Raw genomic sequence first — 27,602 nt, forward strand, 5'->3', positions numbered from 1 at the left:
TGTGTTACTGGGATCGCCCTGACTGGACAGACAACCCACAAAGCGTGTACTCTCAGCTGACGCCCTTTCTCAGTCTTCTGGGACTATAAAGCCTCAGCTGCTGCAGGCCCATCAGGGTTCCAGAATCTTTGCAGATGCTCCCAATCTTGTGGACTTATGGTTCCTTTCTGCAGGGGACAGGCTTGAGCTTACTGAGCATCCAGTGAAGTAGGCACCTTGTTTGAGGGCTGCCTCTTCCTGCGTGTCATCAGAGGACAGCATCTTTCTAAGCAGTCTATGGAGCTTCAGACCTCTCAGTCCCATTCGTCCCTGTGAATCTTAGTGTGAGTGTCAGCAGCGTGTGGCTCTGATTAAGGTATGGCTCAGGCTCGGTTTACAGCAGGTCCCCTAATTTGGGGGATGAATTCCAAGATCTATGTGGATGTCTGAAACTGGTTTGCACTGAACCCTAGATGTGTCACATTTCCCCACAAGTACATGCGTATATGTGTAATAACTTTTACTTTGGATGTATATTTTAATTAGAAATTGAGAGCAGCAAGAAGTTGACAATTAAAATAGAAAACAGTAAACAATAGACTATAATCAAGTTACGTGGATGTGTTGTCTCTTAAGATAACTTTTTACCTTTTATTTAAAGGATGCCCTTTAGCATCTCTGGTACATCTAAAATAACATCAGCAGAGCTTCTTCACTTAGGGACTTTATTAAGCTAAATAAAATGTACTTCAACACAAGCACCATTGGATCGACTAACCAAGGAGTTGTCAGCCAACAGGTAGGTGGCCTATACAACATGACTATGCTAAACAGTGGGCTCATTCTGAATGGGTCATCATGCCTGTCAGAATGTCATACAATCTTACTCCTCCGTGCCTCCATTTTCTAAGCAATATAAGAGCGTGATGACTAATCTTGGTTGACAACTTGAAATGCCTGGGAGGAGGGAACGGCAACTAAGAAATTGTCTCCATCAGATTAGCCTGGGATCATATCTGTTGGGGGGGGGTGGTTCTTGACTGCTAATTGATGTAGGAGAGCCCAGTCAACTGTGGACAGTGCCATCCCAATGAGTCTAAGCTATATACGAAAGATAGCCCAGCAAGCTAGAGGGAGCAAACCAGCAAGCCGGCACTAAGCCCATATGCACATAAGCTAGTATCGTTATTATTGAAGCCCCTAGCAGATTTGTGAATTCATTCAGGAACCCATACTTCAGGATCTGGATGTACATAAGACTCAACAAACTTTTGGTTATTGGATGTAATAATAAATTAAAGCAGAGTATAGGGCATAACTCATAATCCCAGCTCTCAGAAGGCTGAGGCAGGGGGATGAGAGTACCAGTGAACATGATTTCGAGACCAGCCTGGGATATGTAGGGAGGCCTCATCAACCAATAAGATAAGCCACGGCAGTTAAAGACTAGTACGTAATGCCCCAGTTTCATTTGAACTTCATTAAAACCAACGTTTGAGAGTGGACAGACTTGTACAGAAGGGTCCTCTCTGCACACTTTGTGGGTCCAGGCTGGCCTCACCCTCCACTGCTTCTTCCCTCACACTTTGCTCTCTCCACCTGGCTTCTCTGTGGACCTCGAAGGCCCCTCATATAGACTCTCAGTACCAGGGAGAGCATTTCTATTCACAGCCACTGTTTTAATATTTAGAGAAAGCCTGGCCCCAGTGTCTCTCCCTTCCAGCCAGCAGACTTCCTGGAAAGACTGGAAGAGACAGGTTGCCTTTTGGTCTCTTTCCAGAGTTAAAGCTACACCTTTTGATGTCAGCCATAGGTTTCAGACATGGAGCCCTCCGGATTGGTTTCTTTATCTTTTAATGAATGGACACACTGCAGCAAAGGCTGACCTACGTAGTGCCCTGAAAGATTAGAAGTGTGTCTGGGCCTGGTGCCAGGAGGCCACAGTACCACTAGAGGGGAGGGCACAGGGGCTGGAGAATGGAACAGCTAGGTCATAGCAGAAGGAGTGAGTATAGCACTTTGCTTGGACCAGCCAGTAGGTATCTTGCTGGGCCCTTGAGTCCTGGGGCCATGCTATTGAGATTTCATGGCCAGTGCAGAGGTACCCCAACCCTTCCTTAATGTTTTTCTACCTTTTATTTGCTGTTTGTTTGGTGTGTGTGTGTGTGTGTGTGTGTGTGTGTGTGTGTGTGTGTGTGACCCTGTCCTCTTTCCTACTCTTTACCTACTCTTTATTCAACAAACCTTATTTAGTGTCCGTAATGAGCAGGGCCGGGCGGCCACACAATGGTCACTATCACAGAGGATTTTAGTACTTTCATGAGAGATCAGTATAAAGTCCTCAGTAAGTAATAAAAGTAATAAAGATAAATCAAATCCCAAACAATACTTATCTGCATTCTCTACCTCAGACCTGTAAGAATAAATGCATGCTGTCCTAGCTGAGCGGGACAGTTTCTGTGCTGGCTAAGAATTTGGGTTCTAGACTCAGACAGATAGACATGCAAACCTCAGCTCTGACACTGACAAGCAGTGTGTGGGCCAAATTATTTAATCTCTCTGGCCTCTGTCTCTAAAAATGGTAAGCCAAAGGAGATGTACTTTAAGGCTGGGGTGGACAGAGTCCTTCCCGGGCAGGGGGCCAGAGAACTGCAGAGACACAGAGAGATTGCATACAGTGAGAATTAAGTAAAATAACGCATAAATGCTGGTTAGCCAGTGCCTAGCACCTGACAAGACTCAAACATATCACACTTACTGCTGCTTTACCTTCTGAAGCCTAGGAGTCAGGCACACATTTTCTCAACAGAGCCAGATAGTCAACACTTCAGACTCTGTGGACCACCACAGACTCCAAGCAGTTGCTCATTGGCCTCAGCTGAGAGACAGCCATAGAAACGGATAAGCAAGTTAGCATAGCTATGCGCCAACAAAACTCATTTTCTGAACACAGAAAGCTGAAAATTCATCCAACTATCACATCACAAAATGTTTTATATCTTGGATTTTTTTTTTTCCAAAATCATTTGACAGTCAACATAAAAGCCATCCCCAAGTACACAGACTGTGTAGAAGCAGGCCAGGAGCCAGGCGTTGGCCCGCTGGCTAATTTGCCCACCTCTGCTTGAGCCTGGTGAAATAGTGGATACACACTTTTGTGGATTTTGCTTCACAGGAAAATCCAACTTGTGTGTGTGGGGGGAATGGGGGGCGTTTCAATACGCCTGAGCCAGTGTCTAGATGCTAAGATGCAAGCCAGGCTGACTAGGAGTTATAACCCAAGCCAATGGCTGCACAAACCTTACAACACATAAAAGTAAAGCCTACACTTGACTCGTGCCAAGATAACAATATTTTCCATTCACCAGTCAGCAAGATAAGACATGGAAAAGGCAACCTGAGCTTTGCAGATGTCGGCATGCTGCTCTTAACAGAGGCAGGGATCCGCTTGTGTTCAGACTCTGTTTCTTGGTGCTATGAGCTGCTGGACTGAGGGTCGCAGGCTTGCTAGATTTTACAAACAAGGGCAGAAGAAGGCAGAATGCATGTTTAGTGAAGAGACCCGGGGAGTGCAAAGGAGGGTAGGAAGAACCTACTAGAAAGAGGCAAGCCTATCAATGTGGAAATCACGCCACAAATGTAAAGTGGGGTGATCAGTCACTGACCCCACATCCCACCTCAGTTTACCTTGTGATGTCAAAACTGGTGTTCCACAGAGACTACTGTGGTTTTCCTGGAGGAGGGGCTACACTAAGTCCGCAGGTATGAGAATGACATCCGGCACAGAGGGCTGTTTGAGGGCTCTGTTTGCCTGGATAGGCTCCTCTTTATCTAAGGACAATGGCTGGAAGCAGACGGCTCTATGTGCCAGAGCGGATTGGATTCATGGATGGGCTTTAAGAAAAATGCTTTCTCAGTTCCTCTGGCTCATGGAAAGTAACATTATCATCATCACCATCATCATCACCATCACCATCATCATCATCACCACCATCAATTAATGGCAAAGTTGCTGGATTAGGTTAGTCATTTTGTTCCTGGAGAAGGAATTTACAGCCTGTAAAGAAACTTGATATAAACTTCAAACTGAAAATCTTCTTAGAGTTCAGAAGAAAGGAAAGCAAAGTGTTCTATTTCTATCCATGGGCATTTAAGGGAGGCAGGGAAAAGACAGGGCAAGAAGGGATGTCCATTGCTTGGGTAGGTACCTGAATGGTCACAGCGAACTCATTTCCGACGTGATTTCTATATTCTAGTGGGCTCCTTGAGAGAAGAGAAAGGAATGGAACCAGTAGGTCAGGGTATACCCCAGAGCACTCAAAGCTCCTCCTCTACCCATTGAGAAATACATGGGCATGGACATACGAAAGGTGGTGTAGTGGTCAGGAGGAAGAAGAGGGGATGGAAAAAATCAACAGAAAATATTGTGTATACTACATTTTTAACGATTTTATTTATAGTGCCTTGCCTATATGTGTATCTTGAAACCACATGCATGGAGTGACCATGGAGGCCACAGTGGAGGGGTGTCAGATCCTTCAGAACTGGAATTACAGGAAGTTGTTAACTGCCTTGTGGACCTGGAAACCAAACACCTACCCTCTGGAAGAGCAGCAAGTACTCTCGGTGGTTGACTGGTCTCTCCAGGACAGCGAGCAAGCAAGCAAGCAAGCAAGCAAGCAAGCAATCAAGCATTTAAAAGCAGAGGTCTGAGGTCACAAAACCTGACAGTGTCTTTCCTCTTTGCCTTTCTACAAAAAGTGACATTCACATCTTTTAAAGGGAGGAGGTCGACTTCCCTGACATACAGATTTTAAGGCTTGGACCAAACAGCCTGGATCAAGGGCATAAATTCCATCCGCTTCAGTGTGGACCTAGTGCTTTAAGCCTTGGTCCCCAGTCTGCAGCACTACTGGGAGCTGGAGCGCCTTTAAGAGGTGTGGTTTACTCGGAGGTCTTCTGGTCACAGGGGATGTGCTGTCCAAGAAAACTGTGGGACCCCAAGTCTATTGTCTTCCTCTGTGCTACCATGTACTTCCGCCGTGATGTACAGCCACCTTGTCTGGAGCCACCCCTCCCCCCACCCCATGGGTTTCAGGTCCGATGTGGTTATGCTGATAGGGAGCTCAGAGGCTCCACTCCAGTCCCAGGCCTGGTTCTGAGTCCCCTTCCCTCCTTAGCAGGCAAGGCCTCCCTTCCAACAACCGGAACAAAGCAAGGGTAAAACTCAAGTTTCATAGAATCAGAGTGGAAAGGACCTTAGAGATGGTGCCATCTAATAATTTGAACACCACAAAATACCTTCTCCCAACAACAGCGCAGGACTTAAGTAACATGTGAGAGTCTGGTTCCATCCCAGCACACAGAGAGATAGGGGCAGGGGGAAAAAAAGGTGCTCCAAAACACCTCTTACCCATCACTCCTCACCCCCACCCTCCTGCCCAGCCCCCCACATCTCTTCAGAATGGCAGGATATCTGGGCATAAAGCCAGTTTAAGCCTCACTGTACGGATCTGAGGGGACACTGTGACTCTCTCATGCTATACAACTAAGTAGCAAAGGCCTTCAGAGAAGTAACTCATACCAGCCTGCTGTTCATGTGTCAACTTGTTCCACCAAGACTAGGGCCTTGGAGGCCTTTGCAGGCTTGCTCAGCTCTCATAAAACTCGCTCCATAGAGAATGTTCCACAACAGAGATTTAGCAATATGAGAAGCAAGGCGTCTTGCTAAGTGAGACTAGGAAACTATGTTGAAGAACAGAAAACGGTTCTCACCCCACAGCCGGCCTCCAAGGGAATTAACGGCTCACGGTTTGTGAATATATACACCCCGGTCAAACAGCAGGGGTTCCCAAGATAGCAGAGAAACCGAAACACTCACTGCACAAAGGATTGTGATACTCAAAGGTCAAAGATTTGGCCAGCCTTTCAGGGGCAAAGGGCAGGGAAAAAAATAAACCACAACATCCTGTTAGAAGGGGATTCACAGAGAAGGCAGACTCCCGGGAACAGTAAGGAAGCAAAAGCCCCACTAACACAAACATGGACACGCGTGCGTGCGTGCGTTTGAGTAGGGGGGCTTATGTCAGCAGGCGTTCTTATTGCTGAAGCTTTTAATGCAGGGTGAACAGGTTAAAGTGATAAACACAGAGTGAGGGTTGGCATCATTTTATCGGCCATCTGGTTCTGATTGGGCTTTAGTATTATTCCCTTTGGGGCTGGGGGTGGGGGGTTAGAGGGGTAGGGGGTGGGAGGTGGGAGGGTAGGGTGGGAGTAATTGAAGTCAAGACCTTGGTTTGAGCTTTACCACTAAGCTACAGCTCAGTCTTCCATTCTACTTGTTTGTTTTTAAACACTCTTTTTACATTTTTGTGTATATGGTGTGTGCATGTTCACATGTGTGAGTATGAGCGTGTTTGTGTGTGTGTGTGTGTGTGAGTGAATGAATTTATTTGTACCACATGTGTATGGTCAGAGGTCAGAAAAAGGCATTGGCTTCCTTTTCCCTGGAACTGGAGCTATAAATGGTTGTGAGCCACTGTGTGGGTGCTGGGAAACAAATCCAGGTCCTCCACAAGAGTAGCCAGTGCTCTTAACTGCGGAGCCATCTCTCCAGTCCTTTGGAGACACAGCTTCACTAAAGAGGATGGCCTGGAACTTACTGTATAGACTAGATTGTTTTTCAAGTTATAGAGATCCATGTGCCTCTGCCTCAAGTGCTGGGATTAAAGGCATGTGCCTCCGTGCCTGGTTTCTACCTTAGTTTTTGAGACAGGGTTCCCCTGAACCTAGTGTCACTTTGTTAGTTCAAATGGTTGGCCAGTGACCTCCAGGGGTCCTCCTGTCCCCATTTTTACAGAAGTAGAATACATGTCCACAACACCACACCTGGCTTTTTACGTGGGTGCTGGAGATCAGAGCGTAGGTCACTGGCTGGTTTGGCAAACACATGACAAAGTGATTTTCTAAGCCCCACATCATTCTTTCTTTAAAAGCTATTAATATATGTCTATTTGCATGCAGAAACAGGAGAACCTGGCCTTCACCTCAACTTTCCCATAAAATTTACTAATTATAAAAGGAGAGTCTAGTTCTAGTTGCTATTTCAGGGCCAGCATTTCTCCAGTACCAGTCTAGAGTCTACAGCCAACCTGCCTGCGGCCCCCAGATTCTAAGACCCTGTTTATACACCCTCACCTCTGTTGGACTTTTTAGGAGCAAACAGACCCATGACCTTGAGACCAACCTCTGAGATCTTAAGTCTTAAACAGGATGCTGCCATTCTTTGGGTCACAGCAAAATTGAGGGGTCTCTGTGGGGGACTGAGCAGCTCCTGGTGTGAGGTTTCCACCCTTGCATGGACGCCTCCTTCCTGAAGCCATACTGACCATCTTGCCCTAAGTGAGACCTATGTAGGCACACCATACCATTTGAATCCTTTGTGACAGTTGTCATAGATTGTAATGACCAATTTGCTTAGTAGGAGCAATCACTCTCACCAACCTGTAACTCCATGCCTGCAGGATCACTCTCCATGGATGATACACTGCCCAGAAGAACATAGCCCCATGGACCAGATTCCTACATGAGGCACTTCTGGGCATGGCAGCACATGCCTTTAATCCCAGCACTCAGGAGGCAGAGGCAGTTGGATCAGATTGTTGTGAGTTCGAGGCCAGCCTGGTCTATAAAGTGACTCCAGGACAGCCAAGGCTACACAGAGAGACCCTGTCTTGGACAACAACAACAACAACAACAAAGAAAAGAAAAGAAAAAAAGAAAAAAGCAATAACCAGATGATCCAGTGCCTGTCTGCTAAAGATCCCTTTGAGTTGTTTTGTAAATGGATTCTGTTGGGAATGTAGCATCAGCAAGCCTCGAGGACAGCCCAACTTCCTTAAGAGGGACACAGACTTTGTGCTTATCTATGTGACAACTGATGCTCAGTTTCAACTTGGCTGGAGTTAGGATCACCATGGAAATGTCTTTGGATGGGTCTGTTGAAGTATTTCCAGAAGAGTCTAAACCATGGGTTGGGTCCTGGTCTGAGTAAAAAGGACAGAGAGAGAGTTAAGCACCAGCACTCCTCTCTCTCTGCTTCCTGACTGCAGATGTAATGCAACCAGCGAGCTCCCCTCCTGCCACTGGGCCTTTCCACCATGGTGGACTTTTACACTGTGAGCCAAAACTAAACCCTTTGCTCCTTAGGTTGCTTTGGTCAAGTATTTTTTGTCATAGCAACAAGGAAAATAGTGTGATTTTTGGGTACAAGTAAACACAGGAAGTAATGAAAAATCAGCACCACTTGGACATTTTCCCAATTGCTGGAGAGAGAACCCGGGGATTCAGCGCAGGCCAGGGCTCTGCCTCGGCCACATCCCGAGTCTTGCCTTTTGTTATTCCTGCTTTTTACACGGTCTGACCCAGTGAGCTCTAGGAAACTGTAGGGTCCTAGAAGAATAAGCAGAAACCGGCTGACGACTGGGGAGGCGGCAGAAGTCCACCGTGTCCTCCTAGAGACCGCTCACAGTGCTCTGGTTCACACAGGCACTCTAAGGGCCGTGGGATAGCTCAGTGTAGAACAATTGCCTCATATGAGAAAGACTCTAAGTAAGCGCCATCCCACACCACAGAAACAGTCGATCCACTAAACATTACTGGAGACTTATCTTTGAAGGAGGAGATGACTACTATCTGTACAATGACGTAGATTTTACTCTCCTGCAAAACCCTTTCAGAGGATAGTTCATACTACTATGAAAAACAAACAAACAAACAAAATCAAATCTGGGCCCAAAATCGATATAGAAAACAAAATATGACCAAATAAGATGCATCTTGTTATGTTTAGTGCCAGCCCTTAAATATTTCTGGTATTACCAAAGGGAAAATACTTTCAAAAATAGCCCAGCTGTTTTTACACACAACTCAGCAGCAGCGACCTTTTGTATATAACCCAACAAGACATCATAGGTGTGATAGTCAGCTTTCATTTAGGGACCCGATGTACAGGCACAGAAAGTGAGAGTACTGCCAGGCATAAGTCTGAAACAATTCCATCAAAGTCAGTTATTTTCTATCCAGAGGAAATGAGCACCAACTCATCTAAACCTAGTTGCCCCCCATGGGCTCCATCTCCAAATGCCATGGCAGTAGCGGGGAGGGAGCTTCAACAGATGAGTTTGGGGAAAGCATGGTTTAGTCCATAAGGATCCTTTATATTTTTGTACAAGAGAGACTATTGCTTCTGCCACTGGGACCTTGCATCCTTATGCTGACTAAGGCACCCCAACTGCTCCAGACCATGGCCACTGAGACCCCCATGACCCACACTCAGAGTATATAGGCTCAGAAGTGCCACCACTTGTGACTGGAACCAGAATCACTGCACTTGCTTTCCCGCCACAGCTTTAGGATCCAAAAGGACTCACTCTAGGCCCCCAGAGTCCTGAGCTATTTCACCTCTCTTCTCTTTTGAAACTTTAATGTCATTTAATAAAACGATTTTTACTGCTGGGTGGTGGTGGCACACGCCTTTAACCCCAGCACTCAGGAGACAGAGGCAGGCAGATCTCTGAGTTCGAGGCCAGCCTGGTCTACAGAGCAAGTTCCGGGACAGCCAAGGCTACACTGAGAAGCCCTGTCTCAAAACCCAGCAAAACATGTTTTATTTCTCTACGTGTATATGTGTGTGCATGTGCCTGCATGAGTGTGAGTGCCATGTGCATGCAGGCTTCTGCAGAATTCAGGAGAACTGGAGCTACACGTGATTATGAGCCACCGTCGTGGGCGATGAGAACCAAACTGTGGTCTTCTGCTAGAACAGTAAACACTCTTAACCACAGAGCCATCTTTCCTGCCGTGAAGCTTTATGTCTTTTACATTATTTCCCCTCTGTGCAGAATACAACCCTCCTCTCCTGTTCTTCCTCTGTCAAAAATTCCACTCGGTGTCATCACCATTCCAAAAACTCCCCTGACAGAGGGAAGATCTGCATGCTTCCCTTTCAATTACCAGAAACATTGGCACATACTGTTTTACCCGCTACCGCACTCGTCAGTAAATTTTTTTCAGGCATCTACCTCCGCTAGTAGAGAGTCAGCTCCTAGTCCCAGCTATACTAATTCAGGTAGTAAACACTCAATAAGCATCAATTATTTGTCCTAGAATGCCATGTAGAGAGAAAGGGAAATGGGATTGTTGAGTGACTACTGGATACACCAAGTTCTATGCTAAATATCCTTATTTTATTCTCAAGGCAACTTTGTAAGATCGGAATAACCCCCTCCCCCCTCATGTACACTCTCGCTCTTGCTTTCACTCTCACCCTTGCTCTCAGGATATCATTATATAGCCCTGGCTGGCCTGAAATTCTATACATAGACCAGGCTGGCCTTGAACTCACAGAGACCCACTTGTCTCTGCCTTTAAGAGCTGGGATTAAAGGCATGTGCCACCACATCGCTATGCATCACTAAATGATGAAGATAGTTCGGAAAGATGAATCCTCAGTTGATTTCATGGCTGCACTACCACAGAATAAACCTGCAGATACCCCAAGAGTATATGTGACTATGCACCTTGCCTATGCAGGACAGAAATATGTATATGGCATTGCTTATTGTCCCTAGGGTCATAATGAATAAAACCACATTAGACTAAACCAGGCATGAAAGGACGGAATGAAAAGGGCCCCGCTCACATGTTGTTTTGTAGTAATCTTTCTTTTTTCTAAGTAGGGGGAATGGAGGCTGGGGAGGTGACTGAGTCAGTAAAAAGTTTATTGTGCCAGTAAATGGGGACGCGGGGGGGGGGGGGGAAGCTCCTGGTTCAATGTGAGATTTTGCCTCTAGTGAGGAAGATGCCTGATGTTGTCCTCAGGCCTCTGCATGTACATGTAACCCACATACATGTACACATAAACATGCATCAAGAAAATAAGAGGAGGGTTATTTTAAAATAACAATAAGAGTATAGTATAGTAAAAACATAAAGCTCTCGTCCTGTCGAGTCCTCTGTATTGTGCGTAGCTGTGTGCTGTAAGCTCATGAAATTGGCAGGGCAGTGGCTTTGTGTACACAGCATCCCGGCACACGTAGGAACTGTGCCTCGCACATCATGATTACTTCACATTGCTAGGCTCAGCTCCATCATGATCCTATGAGACGCCACTGCACGGGTGGCTCAGTGCTGACCAAAATTTCACTACATGGCACACGACTGTGTACATATGAATAAAATTGAGACTGAAGAACCACTTTAACAGAAATAAGAGAATATTCCCAAACTGTTGAGTGCCGTGCCAGGTGTATTTTGGATGAATGGTACTTTCGGGGCTTAGTTAACGCTAAAGGGGTGTATTACCTGAAGTCATGTGAGTGTATATATGGCTGAAACTGAACCACTTTACACAGTTTGTAGATACCAAAACATATGAAAGGACAAGAAGTCCTCAAATGTGCTTTCAGCAGTAAGACCACCTAAGTGTTATTAGCAGCATAGCCTATGTGGTGCACTTTACCCATTTGGATTCAGTTGTTTGTGATGGCGGAGCTCTACCAACATGTCCACTCAGTTTTTAGTAGCTCTTACTGCTGGGGCATTGCTCATTGGTCCACCCTGCCTGTAGTCAGTGGCTCGTGATGTAGGGTCTCTATTGATGGGTCCTTTACAGACGGTGGTTGGAACATCGCTTCTCATATGGTTCCTTCTTGCAAATATTCTCCATCTGTGTTGTGGCACAATAATTTTTTTAGCTGTGAGAAAATTTTCTTTAAAAATTATTCCATTGGCCACATATGCAGTCTCCTACTGTTCTGACTTGAGATTACCCACAAAGGATACTAGCATATGGCCTTTGGTCGCCACCAGTGCATTCGGCATGTCCTTGCTGACACCAGTAAGGGCATATGTGATCTTTCACAACTCATTACCTTTCTCTTTGTTGGACTCTGTTTGAGTCCATGTTGGGAAATATGGTCTGTAGGCCATGGAACAGCCATGGGAACATGTGACTGACTGGGAACTGGCAAACCGTCTGCCAAACTGTGATAACTGAGTGGCTTGCCAACTTGGTTCTAAGTGTTGCTTGGCATAGACACTTTCACAAATGGTACGTCTACCAGCTCCTCTAGGTGAGTGGTTCTCAACCTGTAGGTCATGACCCCTTTTGGGGTGGAACAGCCCTTTTAGAGGGGTCACCTGAGATACTACATTACGATTCAAAACAGTAGCAAAATTACAGTTATGAATTAGCAATGAAAATAAATTTATTGTTGGGGGTCGTACACATGAGGAACTGTATTAAGGGTCTCAGCATCAGAAAGGTTGAAAACCTCTATTCTAGGCTCATCTTTCCTCAAGGAGCCAATGGACAGAAGAAATAAATAAGAAAGTTCAAATTCTGGGGCCCCTGTTTCTTAAAGCAAAGTGACTCTATTTTGTAAGACTTAAAAGAACTGAGCTTTGCTCCCTCTGGAGCCAGCACTGGCTACTGTCACTCTCCTCACTGTGACAGGTCATCCAACATGTACTCTGGATGGAGAGAAGCCTTCGGTCATTGGAAAAGTTGCTTATTGCAGAGGAGGTAATGCTAGGTTCCAATAAATTGTCATGACACCATGCTGGTGTGGCACGGCAACATACATACATACACAGCAGCTCATCAATGTGTCTGAATATTGACACTTTGACATTTCATATACCTTGATTCTTAATTTTGTTTTATCAGTGTGCATACCCCAAAGTAGCTAAGCATCAGGCTTAAGGCATACTTATTAGTTCAGAAAGAAACAAATCAATCAATTAATCAAAGCTATTTACCAAAAGCCTTAGCATCATCTGGTTATAACATGGCACCACTGAAGAGCTGGGTGAGGAGTCTTTAAGGGTCAAAGGGCAATTTAAACTCCATCCTCTTATACTCCAGCCTCCTAAGTTAAATCAATCAGTGGAAATAAGCGACCCAGGCTGACTCCTCCAGCACTTATGAGAAGCGACAAACAACTGATATCCTAGCAGTTTTGGGTTGACAGGGATGTTTAAGACATAATCCTTGGCCTCTTAAGAACCTGCCAAGGAAAACAAACACATGAAGGCATTTCTGGAACTCTTCTGTAAGAGAGAAGCCAGGAGCAGGTTGCAAAGAAAAACTAAAGGTACCTGTTTCTGTTGGTTACACAATTGGTGAGAAGGAGGTCTGGAATTCCTAGGCGGTGACATTTGAGAGGCCTTCCAAGGGTTGGGAGACAAGCAGAAACCACGGGGTGAAAAGTCAACTGTTAAAGGTGCTGGGTGTTTCCAAACAGTCAGACTGAGCACCAGAGAACGAAGGAGGGACACTGTCAGGATCAACAGTCTATTCGTCTATGATATTAGGCACACAATGGCGACAAGTAGAACAAAGGGCCAGAACACTAAATGGCCAGCCATCAGTGGGATGAATTTCCTGAAGGAGGCAGGCACAGACACCAACCAGGAAGCTATTACACCAGTCAGCTCTTTCATGCATTCGCCACTGTGGTTTGACCGTCTCCACTAACACTCCTGGTGAAATTTAATTCCCATTGTGAGGTAAAGCGATGGGTCCAGGCAAGCTCTGTAAGAGGTGATTAATCTACCCTAGATTGATGGTTTAGGGGACTAATGGGTTATGTCAGGAGCGGTTTTGCTATAAAGTGAGCTTTCTAGCTTCTTTTTTGTTTTACTATGTGACACATAGCACTATCTTGGGACTCAGCAGAGTCCTAACCAGCATCAATGTGCTCAGTAGTCTGGGTCCTTTGACCTTGGACTTCCCAGCTTCCCTAACTGTACAAAATACACTTCTTTTCTTATTTTCCAGTCTGTGGCATTGCCTTACATCAACAGAAAGCAGACCAAGATACGCATCTTCAGGTCAGCATCTGTGTGCATTCTATGTGTCGGGTACCTGCATATTTGAGGGAGCTCTTGTGACTGTGGTGATTGGCACATGGAGCTCTCAGGAGACACAGAGTCCAGGAGGAAAGAAGCATCATAATTCTTATAGGAAAGAGCTCCAATGGAGGTGAGCACGGGGTACCCAGGGCAGTCCCAAGACAAGAGCCAAGGATAGAGTCTTGAGGGATAAACAGGGATTAGTCAAAGGAAGAAGATCAGGGAGCATAGAAGAACTAGTACAGGGATCTTTAGCACACACACACACACACACACACACACACACACACACACACACACACACACACACCAGCTCTGGCTCAGGGAAATTGAGCTTTTCTAAAAATTAAAAATAACTATCATCTATCATTACACATCGAACAATGATCACAGCCATTTAGCAAGTGTGTGGTATGTTCCAGGCACTGATTGTTTTTGCTTACATATTTGTTTGCTTGCAGTGCTGGAAAATGAATTTAATGCTGTGCACATGCTAGATACAAATTGTGCCCTGGGTTGTAGCCTCCAGCCCAGACACTGTTCTATTAATTAATTTGTTTGTTCGTTTGTCCGAGGCAGAGTCTTAAGTATCTCAGGCTGGGCTTCAGCTTGCTAAGTCGTGAAGGATGAGCCTGAACATGTGGTCTTCTTGCTTCTCCTCCCAGGTACCGGGATAACAGGCATGTACTCCCACACCTGGCTCATGTGATGATGGGGATGGAACACAGACCTTTGTGAATGCTAGCCAAGTCATCTGCAGGCTGAGCCACACCCAGCCCAGAGCGTGTTTACACACAGTGACTTATCCCTCCTTCAGAATCACAGAGCAACTGACCAGTGTTCAGGGACCTCAAACCTCAATGTTTCTGAGACTCAAAAACCCAAATTTTGCTAATCCCCAGGAGAAAGGAGTTACCGGCTAACACAAAGCGGAAGCAGGAACGGGCGCTATGGTGGTGAAGAAGACTGGGGCAAATGAGGGTTCCTGGAGAATGGAGTCCAAGGCTGCGGCATGAGAGGGCTGGAGACTTGAACCTGAAGGCCACGGGCACTCTGAAGACTCAGAAACAGACGAAGATGAAAGGGACAGACACCAGACACCTTACCTAAGGAGCAACCGGGGCAGGACGGACTCAATAATCCAGTGAGCGGGGATGGCGACCAGGCTAGAATTCTGATCCTAAAGAATCAATAGGACACCATTCATACAGTCTGGGTAAGGGGTGATGGAGGGGTCTGTGTGCTCTGACATAAGACAGGTAGGTGACAACTAGACAGAGAAGGTGACAATGACCCGAGTTCAAGTTTGGACATTGCTTGTCTTGAATCTCCCTATTGGCATTCATGTTGAAATTCAGTCTCTATTATGAGGTATTAAGAGATGGAACCAGATGGGACCTTATCCTCTGAGTGACTGGGCCACCAGGGCAGGGTGACTGGGCCACCAGGGCAGGGTGACTGGGCCACCAGGGCAGGGTGACAGGGCCACCAGGGCAGGGTGACTGGGCCATCAGGGCAGAGTCACTGGGCCATCAGGGCAGAGTCACTGGGCCACCAGGGCAGAGTCACTGGGCCATCAGGGTAGAGTCACTGGGCCATCAGGGTAGAGTCATTGACTGGCCCATGGGTTAAAGCGTTAGTTACCTTGAGGGTGGGCCTGCTGTAGAAGCTAGTTTAATTTTGTTTCTTTTCTGTGCCCCTGTCACCAAGGGATGCCCTCTGCCACCTCAGGATGCTTCAGACTGTCCCCATCTGTCAAAAGACCCTCTTCAGATGCAGCCTCTCTCTACCCAAAACGTTCCAGCTTCCAGAACCACTGTCTGAGTGAACATTTATTCTCTATACGTTATCTGTTTCCTGGCATTTAGTTATAGCGACAGAAAACCGACTATGGCAGACACATTGAGCTCCAAGGGTCTGCGGACACCATGGAAACATCAGCAGCCATTCAGCTCACAGTTCTAAGCCCAAGAGAAAGGCCTGGGTATGAAACAAGGCTTAGAGAGGGAAAAGAAATCTAGGCAAAACAAACCATGATAATTAGCACTATTAATTTGGCAAAGGACACACTGCCTGCATTTATAAAGTCAACAACCACCATGGTTTTTATAGGATGGACTTTGTATGTCACTCAGTAACCTGCCTAGGATCAGGGAGCCTCCTTGCCCAGCTATGCCTGAGTTCTCCACCCTTTATCGACTGTAATCCTGTATTTTATTTAGATGCAATATAAACATATATCTCTCCGAAATAAAGACTGTATGAAATTATCCTCAGCCCTACACCCTCCTGCTATTTTATATTTAATCTTCAATTTTTATTTATGTATTCATGACGAGGTCTTGCTATGTATCACAGGCTGGCTTGGCTCTTATGAGTCTCCTGCCTCAGCCTCCAGAATACTGGAATTATCAGCATGTGCTACCACGCCTGGCACGTCTTCCACTTCTAAAATAGACTGGCTGCACTGCGCGATCTTGACTTACAACCCACGCCTGAAAGGCACAGCTTGAGAACTGCTGTCTAACGCCCCTGCTGCCTCCCTTCTCGGTGTCTGGGTGCTTGCAGCAGGTGTGCAGGGATGAAGGGGAGATGTAACTGACATCAGAGATGCCAACATGCTGAAGAGAAAACCGGGCTTCTGTTTGGTTTTCAGTCTTTGGCACAATCCGATGAACATTGGATCTCTTCTGCCAAGCCACACCTGGAGGACGTGTCTGTGGAAGCTGGTTCTTAAACACAATAGAGTCATTTGCAGCTGTCACGAGTCCTTGTGGGGGATTAAAGCCATTTCTGCTGCCAAGTCCCCTCCCCCCGACCCATGGTACAGGAAGGGAGGCAGATGCATAGAACTTTGGAGACACTTTTGAAGTTATTTGCTCTAAAATTGCCATCATGTTACATAGCAGAAGGATTTGGGCGTGCAGCCCAAAGCAAACCAGCCCCAAGTTAATCCTCTCATTAACACAGTTCCTGCAGACAGCAACAATCTCTGAGGCAGAAGCTACGGAACATGGTGGTAACATCTTGTTCAGTAGGAAATGGTATGCTCCTTTTCACCAAATGACACCTTTTGAATGCCCCCCCCATCACCCTATCACCCCCCACAGTCTCTGATAGCTAGTGTTGGTTTGGCTGGGTGGGCAGGCTCCCAGGAAATTAGTAAAGCTCACTGCTGCTGGTTGTATCTGTGGTGAGTAAATCAAGGGGAGAAGACCTGCCTTGGAAGCAGGACCAAATCATTCACTAGGCTGGGGTCAACTGTGGAGGAAAGAGACATGTGTGCTTGTGTGTTATCAGTTCTGTGAGTGGATACAGTTCTTCAGTTTTGCTCCATCTATGGCTCATGGACCTCAGACTCCCCAAGTCTCAATTTTCGAACACAGCCTCATGCTAACAGCTCCACGTGGAACTCCCAGGCCTTCAGCAGTCTCAGACTGAGGCCTCATTGGTCCCTCTAATTCTAAGACTTCAAGCACCTTGGCTCTTAGGGGTTTCCTAGGCTCTCCAGCCTGCAAACAGTCGTTTCAGGCCAGTGCGGCCTCTGATATCTTGAGTCAATCCACTGAAAACTCACAGCTTTTGAGGAAAAGCCTCCCGTCCCTTTTCTTAATCCTGCCATCCCATGATCGCCATCTTTCTTCCTTTCCCCACTGTCCTCACTGTTGCTACAAACCAAAGTCTTCCCGACACAGCCAGTCTCTGCCTTCCCCCTTCATCCTGCAGTAAAACCTTGCCCTGGGGAGCTTCCCTGCTCTCCCTGACCCCTCCCTGGAAACGCTTCATGGGTTGGTTCTTGGCAATCACCCAAGTCCGGAAAGCTCCTAAGATAGTAATCCTCAGGCTTAGCTTCTTCAGAGAGCCCACCTACCCTGGGCACTAAAGGAGTGCCACCACGCATCTAAATCCCAGACCCACATCCAAAGGGAGGACAGCTGGCCCAGCAGCCATCTCCAAATGCCTATGTCACTGCCACCTCAGATCTAACACGTGGGGGCTAATTCACACTCCTGCCTCTGGCAGCCACAGACTGGAGAGGGTAGCCTCTCCCTGAATCCTTCTTGGCCACAAACTGTGAAAACAGGGACATTGGCCTCCCCGTTCTTAAGATCAGAGGAAGCAGCAGAAGTGGGGGTGTTCCCAGGCATCATGTGCCATACCTACGACACACACGATCACTGCTACTGCTTAAGGCTTCTGAATTTGTCTCTTTGATTGTATGTCTTTCTTCTCATCCACCCCCACCCCCCTGCCCCACCCCCACCACCAGCTGACAGATCTTTCCTCCCTCTGGTGCAGTCACCCTTCTGTGTTCAGTCTACCTTTGCTAGAACTTTCTGCTTTCAGAAGCTCCCTCTTCTGTTCAGCACTGTGAAAGTCCCTGCTATGGCCTGAGTCCCCACCTGCTGTGTTGACATCTTCTCACAAGGTGACCTTATCAGGGTACAGGTGCTCACGTTGGGGTTACATCCTCATAAACCTTCCTGAGGTTGGAAGTGTTGTGAACAGAGAGTTACATTTAATAGCTCTTCGTAATCAACGTCTTAACCTGTGCAGGACAGTCACCCCTGCCCACAGCTGGGCAACATCATCGAAAGCCAAATTTATTCGAGAATGTTCAATAGCTAACAGTGTGTTTGAGACCTGCATCTCAGAACCACCTAGAGTGTTAACTCTTCCCTGTCGTGCTCACGAGCTGAAGGGGGTAGACTCGGGTGCTGTGGCTTGATGACATGGTCCAGTGTCATTCAAGATGATCAAACTTCATATTGCTACCTCAGAAAATGTTCAAAGTTAAGAATTCAGGGCTGGAGAGATGGTTGAGCAGTTAAGAGCACTGGCTGCTCTTCTGGAAGATTCTATTTCAATCCCCAGCACCTACATGGTGGCTAACAACCATTTATAATGCTAGTTCCAAGAGATCCGATTCCATCTTCTGGTATCCTCCAGCATCCCACACACGTGAGATGCACAAATATACGTGCAAGCCAACACTCATACACATAAAATAAAAATAAACATTCAAAACTCTGAATTCGAAGTACAGTATCTATTGGACATATTTCATTTTCATATCATGGTAAAGCTGTAAGTCATAAATTAAGCATCACAAGTCAGGAAGGCTGTGAAGGTCTTTGCAGAGGTAACCAAGTTTAAATGAGGGCATCAGGGTGGGCTCTAGTCTGACTGGTGTTCTTATAAACAGGGGAAAGATGGGTACAGATCTAGGGAGAGAAGATGATATAACAATAGGAGGAATGCCATCTAGAAGCCAAGGAATGCCACAGGCTACCTGCAACTAGGTGAGAGGCAGCATAGAACAGTCCCTGTCACAGCTCTTAAGTCAAGACTACCCATGCAATCTGTGTGTCTGGCCATGAGGATGCACTGAAGAGCCTCCTTGCTTTGACCCTCTCTTCCCTCCCATGACCTCTCCACATAGACCTCAATGAGCCATCCCTCACACATGCCTCGTTACAGATCCTACCTGCGATGCTCCTAACAGCCTATTAAGCCCTCCCACATCTCTTCTCCGCCATAGTTGGGAAGCACTCTTCAGGACCTTCTTAGATCTGTTTTCTCTTTAGGTTGTCCTGTACTGACTGGTCTTATGTCACCTGGACACAGGCTAGAGTTATCTGAAAGGCGGGAACCTCAATTGAGAAAAATCTCGTAAGATCCAGCTGTGGGGCATTTTTAAAATTAGCGATTGATGAGGAAGGGCCCTGCCTACTGTGCACGATGCCATCTCTGGGCTGGTGGTCCTGGCTTCTATAAGAAAGCAGACTGAGCATGTCATGAGAGCAAGCCAGTGAGCAACACCCCTCCATGGCCTCTGCATCAGCTCCCACCTCTGGGATCTTGCCCTGTGTGAGTTCCTGTCCTGACTTCCTTCAGCAATGTGGAAGTGGAAGCCAAAGAAACCCTTTCCTCTCTGGCTTGCTTTTTTGGTCACAGTGTTTCACTGCAGCAATAGAAACCCTAACTGAGACACTTTCATTTAGATTCTTCCATAATTCTATCATCACCATCATCATCATCATCACCATCAGCAGCAGCAGCAGCAGCAGCATCACAACAGGTAGAACTTAGGACCTTGTGCTTACTAAGCGAGTTCTCTACCATAACCCACCATCTTGGCTCCTAGTACTACTTTATCGTGTATCACTCAAGCAGGAATTACCGGGCATCCTGTCTAGTGAGAAGGATGTCCCAGGTGAGAGTACTGATGCTGCTTTTGTCACTCAAATTCGTGGAGATATAGTTCTAACATGTTGTGTCACAAAAGTGTCATAGAGATAACGATTTATTTGTGTCTTATCCATTGCTTGAGGTGCCGGGGGATGGAAGCTAGGGCCTGACACACATAGGTAAGCGAGCATTCCTCCCCTGAGCCCCACCCCCAGGCCTGAAGGGGATTTGTTAAAAGGTAAAAAAAAGTCTTTCTCCACTCTGAGAGTAAATCATTGTTAGGATCTCAGTGAGCCCAGCTAGTTAACTGCCACACTGAAGGAATTATGGGCTTGAGCTGAGCGAGCAGGTTCTTCTACATTCAGCCCACCAGGGCCAATAAATTTCATGACTAATAAAGAGTGGTAGGAAGAGTGAAGGAAATAGCCAAGCACATCCCAGTGGGTCAACCGGACAAACTTCATAAATAAGAACAAGATGGTAGACTGTCCGTTCAATCTTTCTGGCAGCGTCAGTGCCCCAGGCTCCAGGGAGAAACCAGCCACAGCCTCCAACAGGCAGCTCTGGTGTATACACACACACACACACACACACACACACACACACACACACACACACACACACACACACAGAGTAATGTATTATCCTAAGCCAACAATTTAATGTTTGCTTGTTTGTGGGTTTTCTGTAGAGGAATTTTAATTCAACATATGACTGCTCTGGCAAAAGATCACATCCAAAGACCTTCTAGGTCTGTGTGATTCAGCTGGAATACAAACACGTCTGTAATCCAAGAGACAGTGGAGTTCAAGGCCAGCCTGGTATAGAGCAAGTTCAGGTTAAAAAAAAGCTTAGGTCCAGGCATGGTGGTGCATGCCTTTAATCCCAAACGATAAAGGTAAAGTTAATTTGTAGAAGCAAACACCCATTTTGGAAAGTGATGTCTAATTGAGTGGCAGGAAAAGTGATGAATCAAAGAAGATTTGACAGAATAGGATACGCCCAACTCTCGGGAGAAGAAAGAGGAAAGGGAAGCTACTTAAGGGATAATGCAGACACACAGACACACACACACACACACACACACACACACACACACACACGGGGGGGGGGGGTAGGAGGAGGGAGAGAGGCAGGTTTACTGGGACAGTAATAGAGATTGCAGAGACAAAACTCAGGTGAAGATAGAAGGAGCCAGCGAATGAGAAGAAGCCAGAAGGTTAGAGCAGATTGTTGAGTTAGTTTGAGGCCAAGCAGAACACTTCTGGCCGAGAGAGAAGCCAGATTGAATAAGTCAGCTGGGAGAGGAGTTTGAGCCAGAACAGCAGAGTTGAAGCAGCCAGCCCAGAGCTCAGAAAGAACATATAAGAGTGAGCTTATTAAGCAGTAAGTCTCAGAGGCTGAAAACATTCTAGGCCTGGGTTAGATTTTACAGAGGCTAAAAGCTCCCAGGACTAGGCCTAGGTTAGCAGACAGAGGCAGTAATCCTCTGAGACAACCATTGAAACAGGCCAACAGGACTTCCTTTTACAGTCTTGATTCTCCCTTAATTGCATTCTACTGATTGGAGACTGAAAGCTAACCACGGAGTGCTAACTGCACTGGGAAAGCAGAATGGAAATCCATAGGCGTCTCAGCTTAGCTTGTCCCATGAACTCCACAGCTCACCGTGGGCCTCACTGCCTGTTCCAAATAAGACAAACAGCAGTGGGACCCCACAGCCCAGATCCTTGCTTTTCTTCATGAAAGCCCCCATATGACTTTAATTTTAAGTTAACCGTCTCCGTTTTAAAGTGAATAAATGAACATTTTGCCAGAGAGGGCATCTTTTGAAGCAAGTGCTCCCTTAGCTCAGGTTAGCCCCTAAACTCGCTAGGCAGGTCAAGCTGGCCTTGCCCTTTAACGTCTCCCACCTTTACCTCTCTGCTGAGCTTTTCCCTCCTGCATCACCTTTGATATTTGTTCTGAAATGTGTACACCTTCGCCAAAGATTCGGAACGAACTAAGAAGCGTGATTCTGAAGTTGTGGCTGTAAACGCTTAATTGCTGCAGCAGTCATTGTGTGTAGTCACAGGCTGAGCCCTGGGTGGTCTCAAGGGGTCCTAGCATAAGGTCTGGGGGTGTTTGGTACCTTTCTGGCCCTTCTGACCAGCCATCAAGAGGTACCAGCAGCACACCTGGAGAAGGGTGTTTGAAACCCGACTGGTTCTTTATAGAAGACTTAACATCACTCTGATGAATGCATTTATCCAAGAGCCTTGAGAGAGAGCAAATAGCTTAGAAGACATCTAGGAAAATCACTTTGCCTAGTTCTTTCTTGACTGAGGTTTAGCATGGAACATCCTGTTTGCGATAAGCCTCAAACCTGCCAAGAATATCTTGTTCTGGATTATAAATGCAAACCAGTTCCTAGGCAGATGGAATTCTCAATTTTTATAGCCCCGTAAATCTGCTTTCTTCCATAACAGAAACAAAAACTGCTCTAACTATTGAAAGCAAATTCTTTTGAAAATTTCCTATTCTGGTTGTTTATAGGCTTCTTAGGAAATAACCTGACCTGGGGGTGGGGGGGGGGGACAGGGGGCTGGAGCTGGGGTTTAGCTCAGTAGTAGAGTTCACACTAGCATGACAAGGTTCTGGGTTCAATGCCAGTAGAGAGAGAGAAAGAAAGAGAGAAATTAAGGAAAAGTGGGTTGTGGTAGCACATGCCTTGACTCCCAGCACACAGGAGAGGCAGGCTGACCTCTAAAGAGTTCAAAGCCAACCTGGTCCACAAAGAGCATTTCATGTCAGCCAGGGCTACATAGTGAGATCCCATCAAAGGAGGGAGGGAGGGAGAGGGAGGAAGAGGGAGGGACAGAGGGAAAAAGAAAGTGAGGGAGGAGAGAATATGAATTTGTATGGATTTGACCTGTAATCAGTGTTTATTACAGTTCAGAATCTTTGTTTAAGCAAAACACTTTATGTAACTTACAAGCAAAATATGTATAAAGGAAATATCTGAGAAACCTAGCATTTTATTGTTTAATGAGACTGTACTTACAAGTGAGATGAGATTGGGGTTGTAACTGGTAGTGTTTTTTTTCCTGCATGGATAAGCCCAGGGCCAGGCACAGGTTAAGCTTGTGCTGTAACCACTGAGCCACACCTGTGGCCCCTACTAGAATTTTCTATGTTGTTTGGGTGGCCGGTTTGACAGCTTAGCGTGGGCTTTAGCCTTCAGGCATGCATTTCTTTGTACTTCAGGGTTCTGGATAGAGAATTGGAGGGGACAGAGGGTTAGAGATGAAAGAAACTCCAAGGGTAATTGCTACTTTATAGCAAATAATAAAGAAAAACAGAAAAGGATTGCATTGGCCTCCATTCATCTCTCCCTTGGGCAAATGGCTCTCTGTCATTTCATTTGTACCCAGAGTGGGTGCCAACCACATGACTGAAGTGAAAGGGACCCTTTATCAGCTCAGCATGTTGTGCTGCAGCGTGTGTGCTACACAGATGGTTAACGTATTGTTCTCCTGAAAGGGAAACAGCTTTGCACTGGAGACTTTTCATGGCGAGGAGCTGGAGACCACACTCTGCAAACTTGATTTCATTAAATTTGGTTTTGATCACTTGGTCCATTATTGGCAAAAGAGTCAGGTGACAAAGATGTCCAGTATATTCTTGCCATTTGTCCTCCACGGCAGTCACAATGCTAATGTCCCTATTGCCCTCTACCAGAACTGTATAAACTGAGTGCGATCTTCTAGCCCGCTGAGCTTGGTCTTTCGCATGGGTACTTACTTTGCCCTGGACTTAAAACTGTCCTCAAGCTACCCAGCACTGCTTGTCTCAGCCATTACAAGCCTCCACAGAGCACAGGGGCTGGGGCCCTCTGCTCTAGAGAGCCAGGAGGTACTAACTATCTGCCTAGCATGTGAGTAAGCAAATGGGGTGGGAAGAATGCCTCGAATTTGCAAGGAGGGGAAAAGGAGGCATCAGATGGAACGTCTGTGATTCACATAGGCGTTTATGGGTAACAAGTAGCTAGTCCCAAAGCTTTCAGCCCCTCTTGAGGAGCCTTTAGTCAGTCTACTCTCTTTGAAAGACTGTTCCTTGCCCACGTAAAATATTAGTTCAAGAAGGGCTCCAAGTATGCAAGGTTTGAGTTTACAGCTTCTTTCTTTGACTAACATGGTTCTTTTTGTTGTTGTTGTTGTTGTTTTGTTTTGTTTTTTGAGACAGGGTTCCTCTGTGTAGCCTTGGCTGTCCTGGACTCACTTTGTAGACCAATCTGGTCTCAAACCCACAGTGATCTACCTGCCTCTGCCTCCCGAGTGCCGGGATTAAAGGCGTGGGTTCTTATTTTGCCTTCCTGAAGCAGAATACAGTGCACCTAGTGAAAAGCAGCATCCTTGACGTATACTGCACACCAAAGATGACTTTGCGCAGTCAATGACTCAGATCTAGAAGGAAGTAATTCACACTGGTAACACCAAAGAGATCACTACGCATCTAGTGAGCCTCTGCCGCAGCCAAGGCAAGCTACACTGCCAGTCTCAAACTGTAAGAAAGACAGGGATGGGGCGTGACCCCAAGCTTTTCTTCTTCTGAGTGTTCTGCAAGTTCCTGCTGCCCCCTCACCTCACCCAGGCCCTTAGCTCACCACTTCAGTTCCCAGCAGAATCATAAAGCGAGGCAGACTGTCTGACTGAAAAGATAGACTTCCAGTCTCTATTGTGTTCAGTGGCCAGAGACACAGAGGGAAGCTAACAAGATGCAAATCCTGTTCAAATGTGCCTAAAAACCATTTTCATCCCTAAGCAAAGGTGCAGAAAACGTATTCAATGTGCTGCCTTCATACTATGGCTTCAGACCATTGCAGAATGTGCAACGCTAATTTAAATAAATTGCATGTAGTCAGAGAGAATGAGACGGCTTTGTCTTTGTTTAGTCTGAGAGGCTATTTTCATGATTACAGGGGCCTGATATCATCTTCTCAATTGTTGCAAAGCTCGGAAGTGTCTATCATTTACTCTCCAGCGACGCTCCTATTATGGGCTGTTTTGCAACCACCCACCCCATTCATAGCTATGGCAACACTGGCTGGGAGCTGAGAAGGTAACCCCCTGGGAGCAAGGCTGTTACCTACTAAAGAGTCTTGAGCATAAGCGACATGTGCCAGAGTACTCTGATTATGTTTAACAGTCTAAGAAGATACTTTTTACCACCGAAGGAAGCGTGTCTCAGTGCCAGAGGCCTCTAGATTCTCCCAGGCAGTGTTTGTATTTGAACCTCTAGAAAGATCTCCTAGTTCCAGAATGAAGGCAGACTCATCACATAGCTCTAGGCTGGCCTCAAAAGCCTAGTACTTCTGCCTCAGCCACCTAAGAGCTGACTGTTGTGCTGGGTGGGGTGACAGGGTGTTGTGGTGTTTCCTCCCATAAACCTCCAGTTTAGAGGGATGTTTGTTAAGACGTAGGATACTCTAAAGAGAAGTCACACATTTCAACCTGCAGGGGAACTCTTTAAACCCCGGGAAATAAACAACGTATACCTCAGGAAGTCCCTGAAACTGACCCAATACACTAGGCCCTTCTCTCCCTAAGCATACATAAGCAGTAAGGATTGCCGAGAAACACTCTCAGACGAGACAAGGCCCCCGAAAGAGACAGTGACCAGCTGACCTGCCTAGAAGACTCTCAGACAAGCTGAGCTGTTTCATAGAGGCTCAGATCAAAGCCACCTGGAAAAAAACAGAGACCAACCAAGCTGGATGAAAGAAGTTAAGGACTAGCCAAGCCACCTGGGGAAAGCAGAAATCTGCATAGTTACCTGTAAGATGCTCAGACCACCTGTGCCTCAAAGAGACACTCTCCAACCTGTTGGAGCAGTATGCTCCAGGTTTCTAGCTTTGGTGAGCTGTCTTCCATGCTGGGGCCGGGGCTGGGGGCTGGGGCTGGGGGCTGGGGCTGGGACTACAACTATGTTTGAGTCATCTCTGCTCCTGTAACTAACCCCAATAAAACCCCTTAGTTCACCAAGTTGGACTTCGGTGGTATCCTTACTTTGATCTGTAGTCGATTCCCTAGCAGGCGGGGTGGGGGGTGGGGGTGGAGGGTGGAGTAGACATTTGTTCACGCCTCCACAGGAATAGTGTCACACAACACAGAGGTGTGCCACCATGGCCAACTGGAGGGAAGGCTTTGGAGGAAACTCGTGAACAGGTGAAAGAAGGAGCTACTCAGAAGACATCACCAGTGCTTGAAAAACACCTTTCAGGCTTAGACTCTCCTTTTGACACTGTTGCACCCTGTATAACCATGGTTGTATTTCCAGCTCAGAACGCAGGGCCTTGAAATGTGATATTTTCCTCCATAAATCTCTGTGGCTGACAGACTAGAATAGGGGCTTGAAAGGTCCTTTTCCTTCCTCCTTCCTCCTACCAGAGAGGAGCAGAATAATCTAAAAGACCCCTTGCAGGGGCTTGAAGAAGTGTTCATTGTTAGCATGTGGGAGGCCCCTAACCACAAACAAACAAGCAAAAATTTTTTTTTTCTTCTCACTTTTTCACCACTTCTTGGTCTCACATCGGACGGCTCAACAGAAGGTTAAATCTGAAACTTACCACATTTTTGGATCTAACAAAAAAACAAACAAACAAACAAACAAACAAAAAAATCACCATTCCTGAAAAACAACCCAGAGGAATCTACAATGTTGGCCAAGGTCCAAAAAGGAGAGACCAAAAGGTAAGAGTGGTTTTATGTGCCTCTTGATACATTAGTTTAAATTGGCGGGTGCGTCTAGGGAGTAAAAGGGCAACCCTAAGAGAGCTGACATTCTGAAACCTGAAAGACATTTACACACTGAGGATAGTAAAAGCTAATTACTTCCCAGTGGTCCTGCTCCAGCCATCTCTAGCATCCTCTGCAAATTGCTTCTAGAAGCTGGATCTGGGAGTTGGGATGTCTTGGGTGGATTCATTCGCAGCAGTTAAGCAAAGGAAGCAATCTTCCATTTGCACATTTCTAATCCACCATAGGTTGATAGCAATGCAGACAGATACACTGATTTTGTTTGATTCAAGGACACAAGAAAGACAATTTTTTTTTCCATATGGTGCTAGGAATAAACCCCAGGGCCTCATGCATGCCAGGAGGCAACCTACACCCTCCACACCCACAGACCCAAGGATGTTCAGATCTCTCAGGGCCAGCCATTCTGGACAAATAAATTTTATGTAGACGTGAAATGTGTTAGGATAAATGGAAACAGGGAAAATTCTAGAGAGGGAGTATTTCTGTTCTATCATAAAGTAGAGAATCAGCAGCAGGATGTACAAAAAAAATCATAATGTAGGAAATAACCATTGTGAAGAAAATTTAGTATGTGCCAACATAAGCACTGATTCTGATGGTCAACTTCTACCAAACCCCACAAATGACATAAAATCCATGTGAGGAGTAAACACTGACTTGGTGCTTGCCACATTTATTCCTCTTAATTTTCTATTTGTCTCCAAAGTTGCAGTT

At 46.3% G+C, this 27,602-nt stretch overlaps 1 protein-coding gene across 4 annotated transcripts in view; it reads right to left on the reverse strand.

The window, feature by feature from the left end:
• The window catches only part of Trim2 (tripartite motif containing 2), a 144,211-nt gene that overhangs the window by 66,935 nt on the left and 49,674 nt on the right, over nucleotides 1–27,602 (reverse strand). Inside the window, exon 1 of one of the 4 annotated variants that reach the window (XM_051157369.1) lies at nucleotides 5,755–5,879. The exons of the other annotated variants lie outside the window; for them this stretch is intronic. The gene's annotated coding sequence lies outside the window, so the exon portion shown is untranslated. Of the gene's footprint in view, nucleotides 1–5,754; nucleotides 5,880–27,602 lie in introns of those variants that run through there. 4 annotated transcript variants of the gene reach the window in all.

The sequence above is a fragment of the Acomys russatus genome, chromosome 15, assembly GCF_903995435.1.
Source record: "Acomys russatus chromosome 15, mAcoRus1.1, whole genome shotgun sequence".
NCBI classification, from domain to species: domain Eukaryota; kingdom Metazoa; phylum Chordata; class Mammalia; order Rodentia; family Muridae; genus Acomys; species Acomys russatus.